Source organism: Nomascus leucogenys, unplaced genomic scaffold (assembly GCF_006542625.1).
Source record: "Nomascus leucogenys isolate Asia unplaced genomic scaffold, Asia_NLE_v1 001697F_27333_qpd_obj, whole genome shotgun sequence".
NCBI classification, from domain to species: Eukaryota; Metazoa; Chordata; class Mammalia; order Primates; family Hylobatidae; genus Nomascus; species Nomascus leucogenys.
The window spans coordinates 944-15,728 of NW_022096533.1; the positions used below are offsets into that span (position 1 = coordinate 944).

Genomic DNA, 14,785 nt, shown 5'->3' on the forward strand with positions numbered 1-14,785 from the left:
CTCAGAAAATAAAAATATTACCATATATTCCAGCAATGCCCTTGCTAGGCGTGTACCCAAAGAAAGGAAATTTGTATATCAAAAAGATATCTACACTCTCATCTTTATTGCAGCACTATTCACAATAGCCAAGATTGGGAAGCATCCTAAGTGCCCATCAACAGATAAATGAATAAAGTAAATGTGGTATGTATACACAACGGGGTACTACTCAGCCATGCAAAGAATGAGATCTGTTCATTTGCAAAGTGGATGGAACTATGTTCTGTGCGGGAAACGCAAGGGGGGAGAAGAAAAGACACACACACAATACCTTTAAGGATAAATAACCTTTATCCCACGTAAATGGCAATGCAGATATAATAAACAAATGATATAATAAGCAAATTGCAATGGGAGTGGGAGAAGGGAAATATACATATATATATATATATATATATATATATATACACACTCACCAGACTATGAAAGATTCATCACCAGACCGGGAAGCAACAGCCCGGGTTCCAGAGTTGGCCACTCGTCTGTGCACAGACGAAGAGAGGTCTCATGAAGCTTTGGTGCGGGTCTGGGACCCTAGCTCTTTTTGTAACAAGTTTTTTGGCATGAGGCCCAGTCACGAGGGCCCTTCGAGACTGGGCTCAAGGAACACGAAAACGTCAGCTTTTTTTGCGATTGTCTGCTGTTTTTCAATAACTAACATATAGGAATAGATTGAAATAGAGATTCTCTGCAACAGCACTGGATGAACACCTCAAGGGGCCTCATACAACATGTTTCCAGGATTTGGTGACCATTGTTTGTGTCCATGTTCAACTGAGTTCAAATTTAATATGTAACTTTTCCTTCACAAACTAGAGGACATTATGTTATGTAAAAAGTCTATGCATGTTAAGGAATGCACAGAAAGTAAAACTTCACATATTCTCTCTCGTTTGTGGAAGCCAAAAATAAAACAATTGAACTCATGGAGACAGAGAGTAGAATGATGGTTACTAGAGCTGGAAAGGGCATTGGAGGGGGCAGTGAGATGGTTAATGGATACAAAAATAGAGTTAGCATGAATAAGATGTATCATTTGACAGCACAACAGGGTGATTACAGTCAACAAAAATTTATTGTACCTTTAAAAATAACTCAAAGATTATAACTGGAATGTCTGTAACACAAAGAAATGATAAGTGTTGGCGGGGCTCGGTGGCTCACACCTGTAATCCCAGCTCTTTGGGAGGCTGAGGCAGGCGGATCACGAGGTCAGGAGATCGAGACCATCCTGCCTAACATGGTGAAACCCCGTCTCTAATAAAAATACAAAAAAAATTAGCCAGGCATGGTGGTGGGCACCTGTACTCCCAGCTACTCGGGAGGCTGGGGCAGGAGAATGGCGTGAACCTGGGAGGCGAAGCTTGCAGTGAGCCGAGATCATGCCACTGCTCTCCAGCCTGGGTGACAGAGTGATACTCTGTGTCAAAAAAAAAAAGGAGAAGCAGAAGAAGAGAGAAGAAGAAGAGGAAAGAAGAAGAGAAGAAAGAAGAACAAGAAGAAAGAAGAAGAAGAAGAAAGAAGAAGAAGAAAAGAAGAAGAAGAAGAAAGAAAAGAAGAAGAAGAAGAAGAAGAAGAAGAAGAAGAAGAAGAAGAAGAAGAAGAAGAAAAAGAAGAAGAAGAAAGAAGAAAATGATAAGGTGTTGAGCTGATGGATGCTTCGCTTTTCCTAATATGATTATTACACATTGTATCCCTGCATTAAAATATCCCATGTATCATATATATATACACACACACATATATATGTTATACACCCATAAAAATTAAAAATTTTTAAAAGATCCATAGATGAAGAAAAAATATATTTAAAAATAAAGCAAGGAAAAAAGAAAGAAAATATCCATTATTAATTACTGCCTTTGTCTATCGGTGTTTGGAGAATGAATATCTGGCAGAAAAAGTCCTGCTGTGTTTAACATCACTATTTCTAAAACCTTCAGACTGTGACCAGCAAAAGTGGCACTGAATGCTAAACCAAAAGACACTGTTACACAAGTTTTTCCCCCTCTGGCCAGCCAGACCGCGGGTCTGCAGTCCACTTGCCAACGTGATGCCTGGCTGGCAGTTTCATCTACCAACAGAAAGGGGTCCACTATGGAATGTTCTCTTGCATCTTCAAATTCTTCCTCCTTCGTCTCTCTTCCCCTCTGCCTGCAAAGCCTGCAAGAAAGACATACAGGATAATACTGAGGGATACGAACAAAAGTAGCTCTACTATTGCCTCCAGAAGTTTAGGTTGCAGCTAATTGGCGAGAATGAAACCCTCTGTATCTAGCAGCTCCGCAGTGCTTTGCGTAGAAGACGCCCCATCTCAGGTTACGAAAATCTACAGAAAGGAGATGTTTAAAAAGAGAAAAGGAAAATTTTCCTAGCGATTATAATGTCTCTCTTAAACAGGGTCTTTGAAATGAGGAGAATTCAAGTAACGTGATTTGCAAATTGCAACATGAAACATAAAATGAACGGAACAAATGAAGAAATCTAGATTAGATACTCCGTGGAAAAAAATGAGTGAGTACCTGGATATCTCAGCTGGCAGAGCATCAGACTTTTACTCTGAGGGTCCAGGGTTCAAGTCCCTGTTCAGGCGAACTCTTTATCTATTTTACTCTAGATCAGGAGTCCCCAATCTCCAGTACACAGACCAGGTACCAGGCAGCGTGGCAGGAGAGCCAGTGAAGCTTCATCTGTACTTATACACCAACTCCCCATAGCTCTTATGACCACCTGGGCTCCCCTGCCTCCCAGGTAAGCGGAGGCATCAGATTCTCATAGAAGCCCAAACCCTATTGTGAACTGCGCATGAAAGGGATCTAGATTGTGGGCTCCTTATGAGAATCTAATGCTTGATGATCTGTCACTCTTTTCTATCACTGCCAGATGGGACCGTCTAGTTGCAGGAAAACAAACTCAAGGCTTCCAGTGATTCTACATTACGGTGAGTTGGATACTTATTTCATTACATATTACAATGTAATAACAATATAAATAAAGTGCACAATAAATCTAATGTGCTTGAATCATCCCCAATCATCCCCCCAGCCCCCGCTCCCTCATCCATGTAAAAAATTGTCTTTCATGAAACGGTCTCTGGTGCCAAAAAGGTGGGGCACTGCCGCCCTAGAGAGTTTATACCAATTAAACACAGGAAGGGGTTCAGATACTTGTTTGTGCAGTGACTAAAACTTTGCTACTTTATGCTTTACAAATGTGAAATGATTTACATCATGAAATTACCAGCCCTAAGGGATTGCCTTAGTGAACTTGTTTTCCAAACACCAGAATACAGAAATCTAAACTATTTTAGAGATTGTTGACCTGGAGATTTGCATTTTTATGTACTTTTTAGAGAAGAATCTCCTTCAACGGTTGACTGAAAGCAAAATCAATCAAAATTTCTAAACTCTAAAAACAGATAAAGAGATATTGAAAGCAACAAAAGACACAAAACACCTTTCCTATAAAGAAAACCAATTTGCCTAACAGTGGGTATCTTATCAGAAATCACAGAGGTCAGAAAGAGTGGCACAACAGTTTTCAAGGATGGAAAGAAAAGAATTGTTAATTCTGAATTCTATATCCAGAGAAAATATCCTTTAGAACTAAAGAAGAAATCAAGACATTTTCAGAGCAAAGAAAACTAAGATAATTAGCTGCTAGCAGAATTATCCTTTAAAAAATAGCTAAATTTCTCTAGACAGAAAAGAAATGATAAAAGAATAAATCATTGACATCAGGAAAGAAGAAAGAACATGGTAAGCAAGAAAAAAAATGGATAGAAACAATAAATTTTCCTTTTTCTCTTGAGCCTTCTAAATTATATTTAACAGTTGAAGCAAAATGTGTAACATGACCAGGTGTGGTGGCTCATGCCTGTAATCTTACCACTTTGGGAGGCCAAGACAGGCAGATCACAAGGTGAGGAGATCAAGACCAGCCTGGCTAACATGGTGAAACCCCGTCTCTACTAAAAATACAAAAAGTTAGCCAGGTGTGGTGGCACATGCCTGTAGTCTCAGCTACTCAGGAGGCTGAGGCAGAAGAATCACTTAAACCTGGGAGATGGAGGTTGCAGTGAGCCGAGATCGTGCCACTACACTCAGGCCTGGGCAACAGAGTGAGACACTGTCTCAAAAAAAATAAATAAATAATGTATAACATGGCCCAGTGTGGTTCTAAATGTATGTAGAAGAAATAATTTAAGACAATCATATTACAAGTGGGAGAGGAAAAGTGACAAAAAGGGAGGTAAAGATGACACACATCGCTTTAACTGATAAAATAATGACACCAGTACACAGTGATAAATAAATATCATGTAATACTTAGAAAAATCACTAAAAGAGTTATATAAAGAGATCATTTAAAAACACTACAGATAGGCTGGGCACGGTGGCTCATGCCTGTAATGACAACACTTTGGGAGGCCAAGGGGGATAACCTGAAGTCAAGAATTCGAGACCAGCCTGGCCAACATGGCGAAGCCCTGTCTCTACCAAAACTACAAAGATTAGCTGGGCATGGTGGCACATGACTGTAATCCCAGCTACTTGGGAGGCTGAGGCAGGAGAAAAAAAAAACCCATACACCAAAAAAACACTACAGATAAATGACAATGAAATTCTAAGAAATATACAAGTAGTCCATAAAGAAGGCTTTAATACATACATACATGCATACATATATATATATACACACATATCCCCACAAAATGATAGTAACAGGGTACAAATAGAAAACAAACTGCTAGATTTAAGCCCTAACATATCAATAATTACATTCAATATAAATGGTCTAAAGGTACCAATTAAAAGACAGAGATTAACAGAGTAGGTTAGAAAATATAACCCAACTAAAGGCTGTCTACAAGAAACTTATTTCAAATATAATTATATAGACAGGTTGAAATTAAGAGTATAAAAATGTATAACATTCAAATGCTAATTAAAAGAAAGCAAAAGTGAGTATATTAATATAATATGAACTTTATTTATTTATCTATTTATTTATTTTTTTAGATAGAGTTTCACTCTTGTCACTCAGGCTAGAGTACAATGGCATGATCTCTGCTCACTGCAACCTCTGCATCCAGGGTTCCAGTGATTCTCTTGCCTCAGCCTCCCAAGTAGCTGGAATTACAGGCATGTGCCACCACGACTGGCTAATTTTTGTATTTTTAGTAGAGACACGGTTTCGCCATGTTGGCCAGGCTGGTCTCGAACTCCTGACCCCAGGTGATCTACCTGCCTCAGCATCCCACAGTGCTGGGATTACAGGTGTGAGCTACCACGTCTGGCCTAAAATAAACTTTAGAACAAAGAAAAAAATTTAAAAATCCACCAAGAAGACATAACAATCCTAAATATGTATAAACCAAACAGAGTTGCAAAATATGTAAAGAAAAAAATATTAAAAAAATAGACAAATCCACAATTACATTAGAGACTTCAACACTTCTCTCATAATAATTGGTAGAAGAACTAACAGAAAATCAGCAAAGATATTGAAGAACTCAAAATCATCTTCAGCTAACAGAATTCAGTCAACATTTAAAGAAGAGTCCACACAAGAAAAGCAGAACACACAGAACACAGGTAAGATAGAACATATCCTGGGCCATAAAACAAACCTCAAACTTAAAAGAATTAATTCATATGGTATGATCCCTGACCACAGTGAAATCAAACTAAAAGTCAATCACAGAAAGACAACAGAAAAATATCCAAAACTTGGAAAATGAACAACACACTACTAAATAGTACACAGGACAAAGAGAAAGCCTTAGTAGATATCAAAAAATAAATTAACCTGAATAAAAATGAAAGCACAATATATCAAAATTTTCAAGATAACCTAAAAAAAATAAAACACTGAGAGAGAAATGTATACCACTAACTGCATACATTAGAAAAAAAAAGAAGTCTCAAGCTCTTACTGGAAGAGCCCAGGTGGGAAAAAAGCAAAATAAAACCAAAGCAAATAGACAAAAGATAACAATAAAAATAAGAGCAAACTTCAATGAAACTGAACACACACACAAAAAAGAAAAACAAACAAAAAGCTAGTTCCTTTAGAAGATAAATAAAAGAAGACCTCTAGTAAAACTGAGAAATTTTAGGAAGAGAGATGACACAAGTTACCAATATGAGGAATAAAAAGGGGATATCACTATAGATACTGCTGACATCAAAAGGATATGTTTTTGGATGATTTCCTTTGAAAAACTTAGCTGGGTGTGGTGGCTCACGCCTATAATAACAGCATTTAAAAACAATTACCTGGGCGTGGTGGCAGGTGCCTTAATTCCAGCTGCTCAGGAGGCTGAGGCAGGAGAATCACTTGAACCAGGAGGTAGAGGTTGCAATGGGCAGAGACAGCACCATTTCACTCCAGCCTGGGCAACAAGAGCGAAACTCTGTCACAGACCTTTTTCTCCCCCTTGTAAGGTCGGAGGCTTCCCAGGCAGGAAACAACATTTCTCTACTCTTGGTTTATCTGGCCTCACATCTCTCCCCAGTTGGGCCCAGACTCAGCCTATGCTGCAGAAATGTTTAAAGTCGAGCATGTGGAGAAGGAAAAAAAAAACGGAAAGTGATGTGGAAATTAAAATAGCAGCTACATCTGAATCTTAACATAGTGCTTAAAATGTACATAAATGATACTAGGAGTGCCCTGCACTTTTGTGAAAAGTTCATTTAGAAATAAACGGGAGAGAAGGTGGAGAGGAGCCAAGCACCAGCTGTCAGGGAAAGGGAAGAGGCAAGCTAGGGTTAAAAAATGAGGAAACAAAAGCATCCTCAAGATTATTAGGAATATATATATATATATATATATAATATCCTAATAATCTATAAGGATATATTATATCCTAATAATATAAATAAATAATATATAATATAAATTGTTAATAAGTAGATATTTATAATTATGTTATTTATTATAAAATATTAACATAATATATTATTAATGTAATATTTTATATATCATATGTAGTATGATATATTATATCCTAATATATAAAAATAATATTAGGATAAGAGAATACTATTTTTATGGTAAACTGAGGAACAGAGAGGCTGATATGGGAGAACAGTAGGATCTTTATTTTAAGGTACGAACCCGCTCAGTGGATTCACATCCAAAAAGCTGAGCACTGGCTGGGCCTAGTGGCTCACGCCTGTAATCCTAGCACTTTGGGAGGCCAAGGAGGGCAGATTACCTGAGGTCAGGAGTTCGAGACCAGCCTGGCCAATATGGTGAAACCCCATCACTACTAAAAATACAAAAGTTAGCTGGGCATGGTGGCACACACCTGTAATTCCAGCTACTCGGGAGGCTGAGGTAGAATTGCTTAAGCCCAGGAGGCAGAGGTGGCAGTGAGCCGAGATCATGCCACTGCACCCCAGCCTGGCCGATAGAGGGAGACTCTGTCTCAAAACAAAACAAACAGAAAAAGCTGAACATTGAACAAAGACAGAGAGGGAGTTTTTATAAGCAAAACAAAGGCAGTTATTCATACAGTGTGTAACTTGTGGCCTTGCATCTGCATCAAAAGAAAAACAAAAAGTGGCTAAATACAGACATTTGTAAAACATAGTTATGCTTAAGAAGCCAGGGAAAGGAGTAACAGTAAAGAAATTTGTCTTTCTCTCTTTTTTTTCCCTTCAACCTTGCTCTTGGGGGGCAGGACAGAGGTTGCGTGTGTCTGGAACCCATTCCTTTGGCCTTGGCTTTTCAGACAGTGTTATAACTGTCCTTGAAATGAGCTGCTAAGCAGAGGAAAACTTGTTTCTTTTCTTTTTAACCTTTGCTTGCCTGTTACTTTTCTTGGAGTGAATGAATGCATATTTATTTTTAAATTTCTGCCTCACTATGAATAACTCTTTACACACAAATTTGAAAATTTAGATGAGATACATTAATTCCTTGAAAAACACAAATTAAGAAAACTAACTCAATATGCAATACATTTTTTATAACCCCTAACTATTAAGGGAATTCATTTGTAACATAAATTTAAAAAAAAATCAGGAATCTGGCTGGGCACAGTGGCTCATGCCTGTAATCCCAGCACTTTGGGAGGCCAAGGCGGGTGGATCACAAGGTCAGGAGATCGAGACCATCCTGGCTAACGTGGTGAAACCCCGTCTCTACTAAAAATACAAAAAATTAGTGGGGCATAGTGGCAGGCACCTGTAGTCCCAGCTACTCGGGAGACTGGGGCAGGAGAATGGCGTGAACCCAGGAGGCAGAGCTTGCAGTGAGCCGAGATCATGCCACTGCACTCCAGCCTGGGTGACAGAGTGAGACTCCATCTCAAAAAAGAAAAGAAGTGCCTAAAGAATCAAAACAAGATCTACACAATCTATTCTGAAAAAAACAGAAGAGTACAGAAAACTTTCCATTTATTTATGAAGGTAATAGCTTCCTGATGCCAAAACCAGGTAAATATGGTACAATGCAATGAGTATTGCATAAATACTTACCAAAATATTATCAAATGGAATTCAGCAATATATAAGAAGCATTACACACCATGACCAAGTGGGGTTTGTTCCAGAGATGTAAGACTAGGTAAATTTAGAAACAATCACTGTGATCCACTACCAGGGGAACCAGCCCCCAATATTTCAATGTAGGTTATTTTCTATTTTCCCTAAGTGTCGGCCTGTCTGAGAAATAAAGAGAAAGAGTACAAAGAGAGAAATTTTACTGCTGGGTCTCCAGGGGTGACATCACATATCGGCAGGTTCTGTGATGTCCACCTGAGCCACAAAACAAGCAAGTTTTTATTAGGGATTTCAAAAGGGGAGGGGTGTAAAAATAGGGAGTGGATCACAGGGATCACATGCTTCAAAGGGCAATAAAAGATCACAAGGCAAAAGGGCAGAGCAGGATCACAAGGCAAGGGTGAAATTAGAATTACTGATGAGGGTCCATGTCCCACTGGGCATGCATTGTCTTGATAAACATCTTAATAGGAAACAGGGTTTGAGAGCAGACAACAAGTCTGACTAGAATTTACCAGGCTAGAATTTCCCAATCCTAGTAAGCCTGAGGGCACTGAAGGAGACCAGGGCGTATTTCATCCCTTCTCACAACCACATAAGACAGACACTCCCAGAGCGGTCATCTATAGGCCTACCCCTGGGAATGCATTCCTTCCCCAGCATTATCAATTACTAATATTCCTTGCTGGGAAAAGAATTCAGTGATATTTCTTGTACTCACACGTCTGTCTATAGACTCCCTGCAAGAAGAAAAATATGGCTCCATTCTGCCCAACCCTGCAGGCAGTCAGACCTTATGGTTATCTTTCCTTTTTCCCAGAAAATTGCTGTCATTCTGTTCTTTTTCAGGGTGCCCCGATTTCATATTGCTCAAACACCCATGTTTTACAATCAGATTTCATATTGTTCAAACACACATATTTTACAAACAATTTGTACAGTTAACACAATCATCACAGGGTCTGGAGGTGACATACATCCTTAGTTTATGAAGATGATGAGATTAAGAGATTAAAGTAAAGACAGGCATAGGAAATTATGAGTATTGATTCAGGAAGTGATAAATGTCAATGAAATCTTCACAATTTATGTTCAGAGACTGCAGTAAAGACAGGCATAAAAAATTACAAAAGTATTAATTTTGGGAACTAATAAATGTCCCTGAAATCTTCACAATTTATGTTCCTCCGCTGCAGCTTCAGCTGGTGCCTCTGTTTGGGGTCCCTGACTTCTTGCAATAATCCATCACATTAACAGGCTAAAAAAATCACACGATCATATCAAAGTAGAAAAAGCATTTGTCAAACTTCAATAGCTACTCATGAGAAAAAGTCTCAGAAAAATAGGAATAGAGAACAGCTAACACTGTACGTCATGAAAAAGACAGAATGTGTATTAGTCTGTTTTCACACTGCAATGACAACACTATCCGAGACTGGGTAATTTTGTTTTTTTTTTAGATGGAGTCTTGCTGTGTCGCCCAGGCTGGAGTGCAGTGGCGTGCTTTCAACCTCTGCCTCCTGGGTTCAAGCGACTCTTCTTCATCAGTCTCCTGAGTAGATGGGACTACAGGTGCAGGCCACCACACCTGGCTAATTTTTGTATTTTTAGTAGAGACGGCATTTCACCATATTGGTCAGGCTTGTCTGGAACTCCTGAACTCATGATCCGCCAGCCTCAGCCTCCCAAAGTGCTGGGATTACTGGCGCGAGCCACTGTGTTGGGCGAGACTGGGTAATTTGTAAAGGAAATAGGTTTATTTTTATTTTATTTTATTTATTTTTTTTTTTTGAGACAGAGTCTTGCTCTGTCACCCAGGCTGGAGTGCAGTGGCGCAATCTTGGCTCACTGCAAGCTCTGCCTCCCGGGTTCATGCCATTCTCCTGCCTCAGCCTCTCCAAGTAGCTGGGAGTACAGGAGCCCACCACCACGCCCGGCTAATTTTTTGTATTTTTAGTAGAGACGGGGTTTCACCGTGGTCTCGATCTCCTGACCTCGTGATCCGCCCGCCTGGGCCTCCCAAAGTGCTGGGATTACAAGCGTGAGCCACCGTGCCCGGCCAGGAAATAGGTTTAATTGAGTGACAGTTTCACACAGCTGAGGAGGCTGCAGGAAACTTACAATCACGGCAGAAGGGAAATGGGAAGCAAGGACATTCTTTACATGACAGCAGGAGAAAGAACTATGAGCAAAAGAGGAACTTGCCAAATACTTATAAAACCGTCAGACCTCATGAGAACTCACTCACTATCACCAGAACAGTATGGGGGAAGCCACCCCCATGATCCAATTACCTCCCACCAGGTTTCTCCCACAAAGTCAAAGGAATTAGAATAATTATTTAAAATCTAGGAGGAACAAGCAGTCTGATTTCAAGACTATCGTAGTACATGGTTTTATTCTTGTACTATTGTATTATTACTACAGTAATTAAGACTGCATAGTATTGGCAAGGAGATGGGCATGTGGATTAATAGAGAGAATGGAAAAATAAACCCACACACATATTCTCAACAGGTTTTTGACAAAGTTGCATAAATAGTAATTCCATGAAAGAAAAATAAGTCTCATGCCTTCACAAAAGTGAACTTAAAATGGATCACAGACATGAATGTAAAATGTAGAACTATAAAACTTTCAGGAAAAAACGTGGAAGATAATCTTTCCGAACTAGGGCTAGACAAATAGTTTTACAGTTGACAGTGAAACATGATCCAGAGATCTTGTAAAAGCTGGTTCATGTTTCCTCGTTTCATCTCCTGCTGTGTCAGTTGCTTTGGTTGGTACAGAGGCTGACCAAATAGAAATAGAAATAAGACAGCACTAAAGGCAATGAATTGGGTCATGTTTTTACTTTTTATGTGAGAAAGAAATGACAGAATCGGTGGCCAGGTGCAGTGGCTCATGCCTGTAATGCCAGCACTTTGGGAGGCCAAGGGGGGCAGATCACCTGAGGTCAGGAATTCAAGACCAGCCTGGTCAACATGGGAAACCCCACATATACTAAAAATTAGCTGGGCATGGTGAGGTGCACCTATAATCCCAGCTACTCAGGAGGCTGAGTCAGGAGAATCACTTGAACCCAGGAGGCAGAGGTTGCAGTTAGCCGAGATCATGTCACTGCACTCCAGCCTGGGTGATAGAGTGAGACACTGCCTCAAAAAAAAAAAAAAAAGAAAAGAACAAAAAGAAATGAGAGAAAAGGAAAGAAAGGGAGAGAGAGAAAGAGAGAAAGAAAGAGAGAAAGAAAGGAAAAGAAAAAAGAAATGAGGAAAAAGAAAGAAAGGGAGAGAGAGAGAAAGAGAAAAAGAAAAAGAAAGGAAAGGAAGAAAGGAAAGAAAGAAAAGAAAGAGAAAGAAAGAAGAGAGAAAGAGAAGGGAGGGTAGAATGATAAGAAAGGAAAGAAATAAAGAAAACTGTCTTGAAAGAGTCTCTTGGCTCACTAGAACTCTGGTGAGTTCTTCTACAGGAAAATCAGAGTCTCTTGTGTGTGACCACCAAAATCACGTAACATATTGACGGTGTCAAAGAGATAATAAATCCACCCCCATCCCTGATGTAAGGCAAATACAAACCTCATTGACATTCCTAGGTGGTTTGAGTTTTTGCTTGAGAATAGGCAGGGAACCCCGGGAACAACTCTTCCTCCTCAGCAGGTGCCTGGTCCTGGACCCCCTTCTTAATCCTCTAGAACAGTGCTTCCCAAACTTTAGCATCAGAGTCACTTGAGGGCTTATTCAAGCACAGGTGGCTGGGCCCCACCCTCAGCAATTCTGATTCAATAGATCTGAGGTTGGGCCTGGATTTGGCCTTCTGCTTGTAGAACCCTAATCCCTCACCCCTTACTCTCCTATGCAGTGTCCACTGTGACTAACAGCCACTATTTGCTTAAAGTGCCTGGAGAGAACCCGTGGATAGAAGGGAAAAAAAAAGTATGAAATGAAAAGAAAATGTCTGCATTGCCTTCCTTAAAAAAAAAAAAATGTATCTTATAACAAACATATGATTGGCCCCTGGGGCACACAGCCAGTCTTAAGCTAAACAGGTTTCACTAGACAATATCCCTCCGTATGCTTGTTATGGATATTTCCACTGAACAAAAGAATCAAGAAGTAAGGACAGCCTAGCCTGATAGAGTGTTAGACTGGTGGACTGATGACAAACATCGTTCTCTGTTGCCTCTCAAAGACACTTTTGATTCAACAGCAAACATATACACAGAGGACAGCAATTTTGAAACATGCAGCATTGGAAACACCTAAAAATTATCATCAGTGGATAAGATTTCCTGGGAGTTTCCTCGTCATGCAATGTAGTTGTGATGGAATTGAAAGAGAAAGAACAAAAAAGTTTGTTTTGTTTTTACCTGAGGAAGTGCTCAACATACCTGTGATCCACTCACCTTTTACTTTGCGTCTGTTTTCCATTGTGACAGAAAAATTTTTCCTACTTTTTCACGAGTCCTCTGTTGGCTGTTTTTTGTTTTGTTTTGTTTTTTGTTGCTGTTGTTGAGACAGAGTCTTGCTCTGTCGCCCAGGTGGGAGTGCAGTGGCACGATCTCAGCTCACTGCCAGCTCCGCCTCCTGGTTCACGCCATTCTCCTGACTCAGCCGTCCGAGTAGCTGGGACTACAGGAGCCCGCCAACATGCCTGGCTAATTTTTTGTATGATTAGTAAAGACGGCGTTTCACCGTGTTAGCCAGGATGGTCTCTATCTCCTGACCTCGTGATCCGCCCGCCTCGGCCTCCCAAAGTGCTGGGATTACAGGCGTGAGCCACCGCGCCTGGCCCATTGGCTGCTAGGAGAGGTTTCCAGGTAATGTTTTATTTTAACAAGGTAAATGGAATGGCTGAGGAAATACAGGAAAATGAATCAATTTTATGGAATATCAGTAGGGAATTGTTGATCCGTATTGGTTTCTGCTCCTCGCATGTTGAAGGCCTCTAATTCCCCAACAGTCTTTGTTCGGTCATCCAGCGTCCTTTCACTTCCATCTCAAGAGGCTAGAGAGCCACAGCAGTCCTTGTCTCGGTATTGGATCACACTTGTGGCTCTGCTCTCTGATCAGGCTGACAGGGAGAGACTGGAGGATAAATCAGCGGACAGATATTTTCCCTCTGTTCTTTGGCCCAGAAAACAAAACTAATGTAAAAAAAAAAAAAAAAAAGGAAAACAAAGATGATGCCAGGAGCGGTGGCTCACGCCTGTAATCCCAGCATTTTGGGAAACTGTGGCAGGTGGATCATCTGAGCTCTGAAGTTCGAGACCAGCGTGGCCAACATGGTGAAACCCCGTCTCTGCTAAAAATACAAAAATTACTCAGGCCTGATGGCACGCGCCTGTAATCCCAGCTGCTGAGGCAGGAGAATCACTTGAACCTGGGAGGCAGAGGTTGTAGTGAGCCAAGATCGCGCCACTGCACTCCTCTCCCTACAGAGGGAGACTCCGTCTCCAAAAATAAATAAATAAATAAATAAATAAATCGAAAGCCCGCGGGGCACTTTTCCCCCTTCTTCTTTGTCTTTCCTTCTCTTTAATCATAGTACAAAATGAGAGTGAATGTGAACCGCCCGTGGATGTGCACACTTTTGTTTGGGTTCAAGAGACCCTGTTGGGATCCCATTCTTCATTCTTCCTCATTTCTTTTTCACCTTCCTTTTGCCGTCGCAATCGCCTTCCGTGATGTTGAAGCTCACAGTACAGAGATGGGTTATAAATGGAGGCAACCCTTTGGGTTACGTCTTTACTGTCTATATGTGCAGAAATAGGATAGAAAAAGGTGTGGAGGCAGAAGTCTATGTTGCTTGAAAATTAGGTTTGAGCACTGCCAGAGCAAAACCACCCTTTGGAGGTATGGGGGATCGAACCTGGGGCCTCATACATGCAAAACATGCGAGCTACCACCGAGCTACACACCGTTCCTGAAAAGCCCTTTTTGTAATAATTTTCAGGAGGTAACTTTCTTTTTCTGTGCATTATGGAGCATCTGCAACTGCTGTGAGTAGAAGATACTTGGTACTAATGGGGGATACAAATTATTAGACTACTGTATATGACTTGAAATGGAAGGCACCTGTAATCCCAGCTACTGGGGAGGCTGAGGCAGGAGAATCTTTGAACCCCGGAGGCAGAGGTTGCAGTGAGCCGAGATCACGCCACTGCACTCCAGCGGGGCATCGGAGCAAAACTCAATCTCAATCTCAATAAAATAAAATAAAATAACTTCCTA

The 14,785-nt window shown here is 40.5% G+C and overlaps 1 non-coding gene across 1 annotated transcript; it reads left to right on the forward strand.

The window, feature by feature from the left end:
• The first annotated feature begins 2,562 nt into the window (after positions 1 to 2,562).
• Positions 2,563 to 2,635, forward strand: TRNAK-UUU. Its single transcript has one exon. It is a non-coding gene; the product is annotated as a tRNA-Lys (tRNA).
• The last annotated feature ends 12,150 nt before the right edge of the window (positions 2,636 to 14,785 follow it).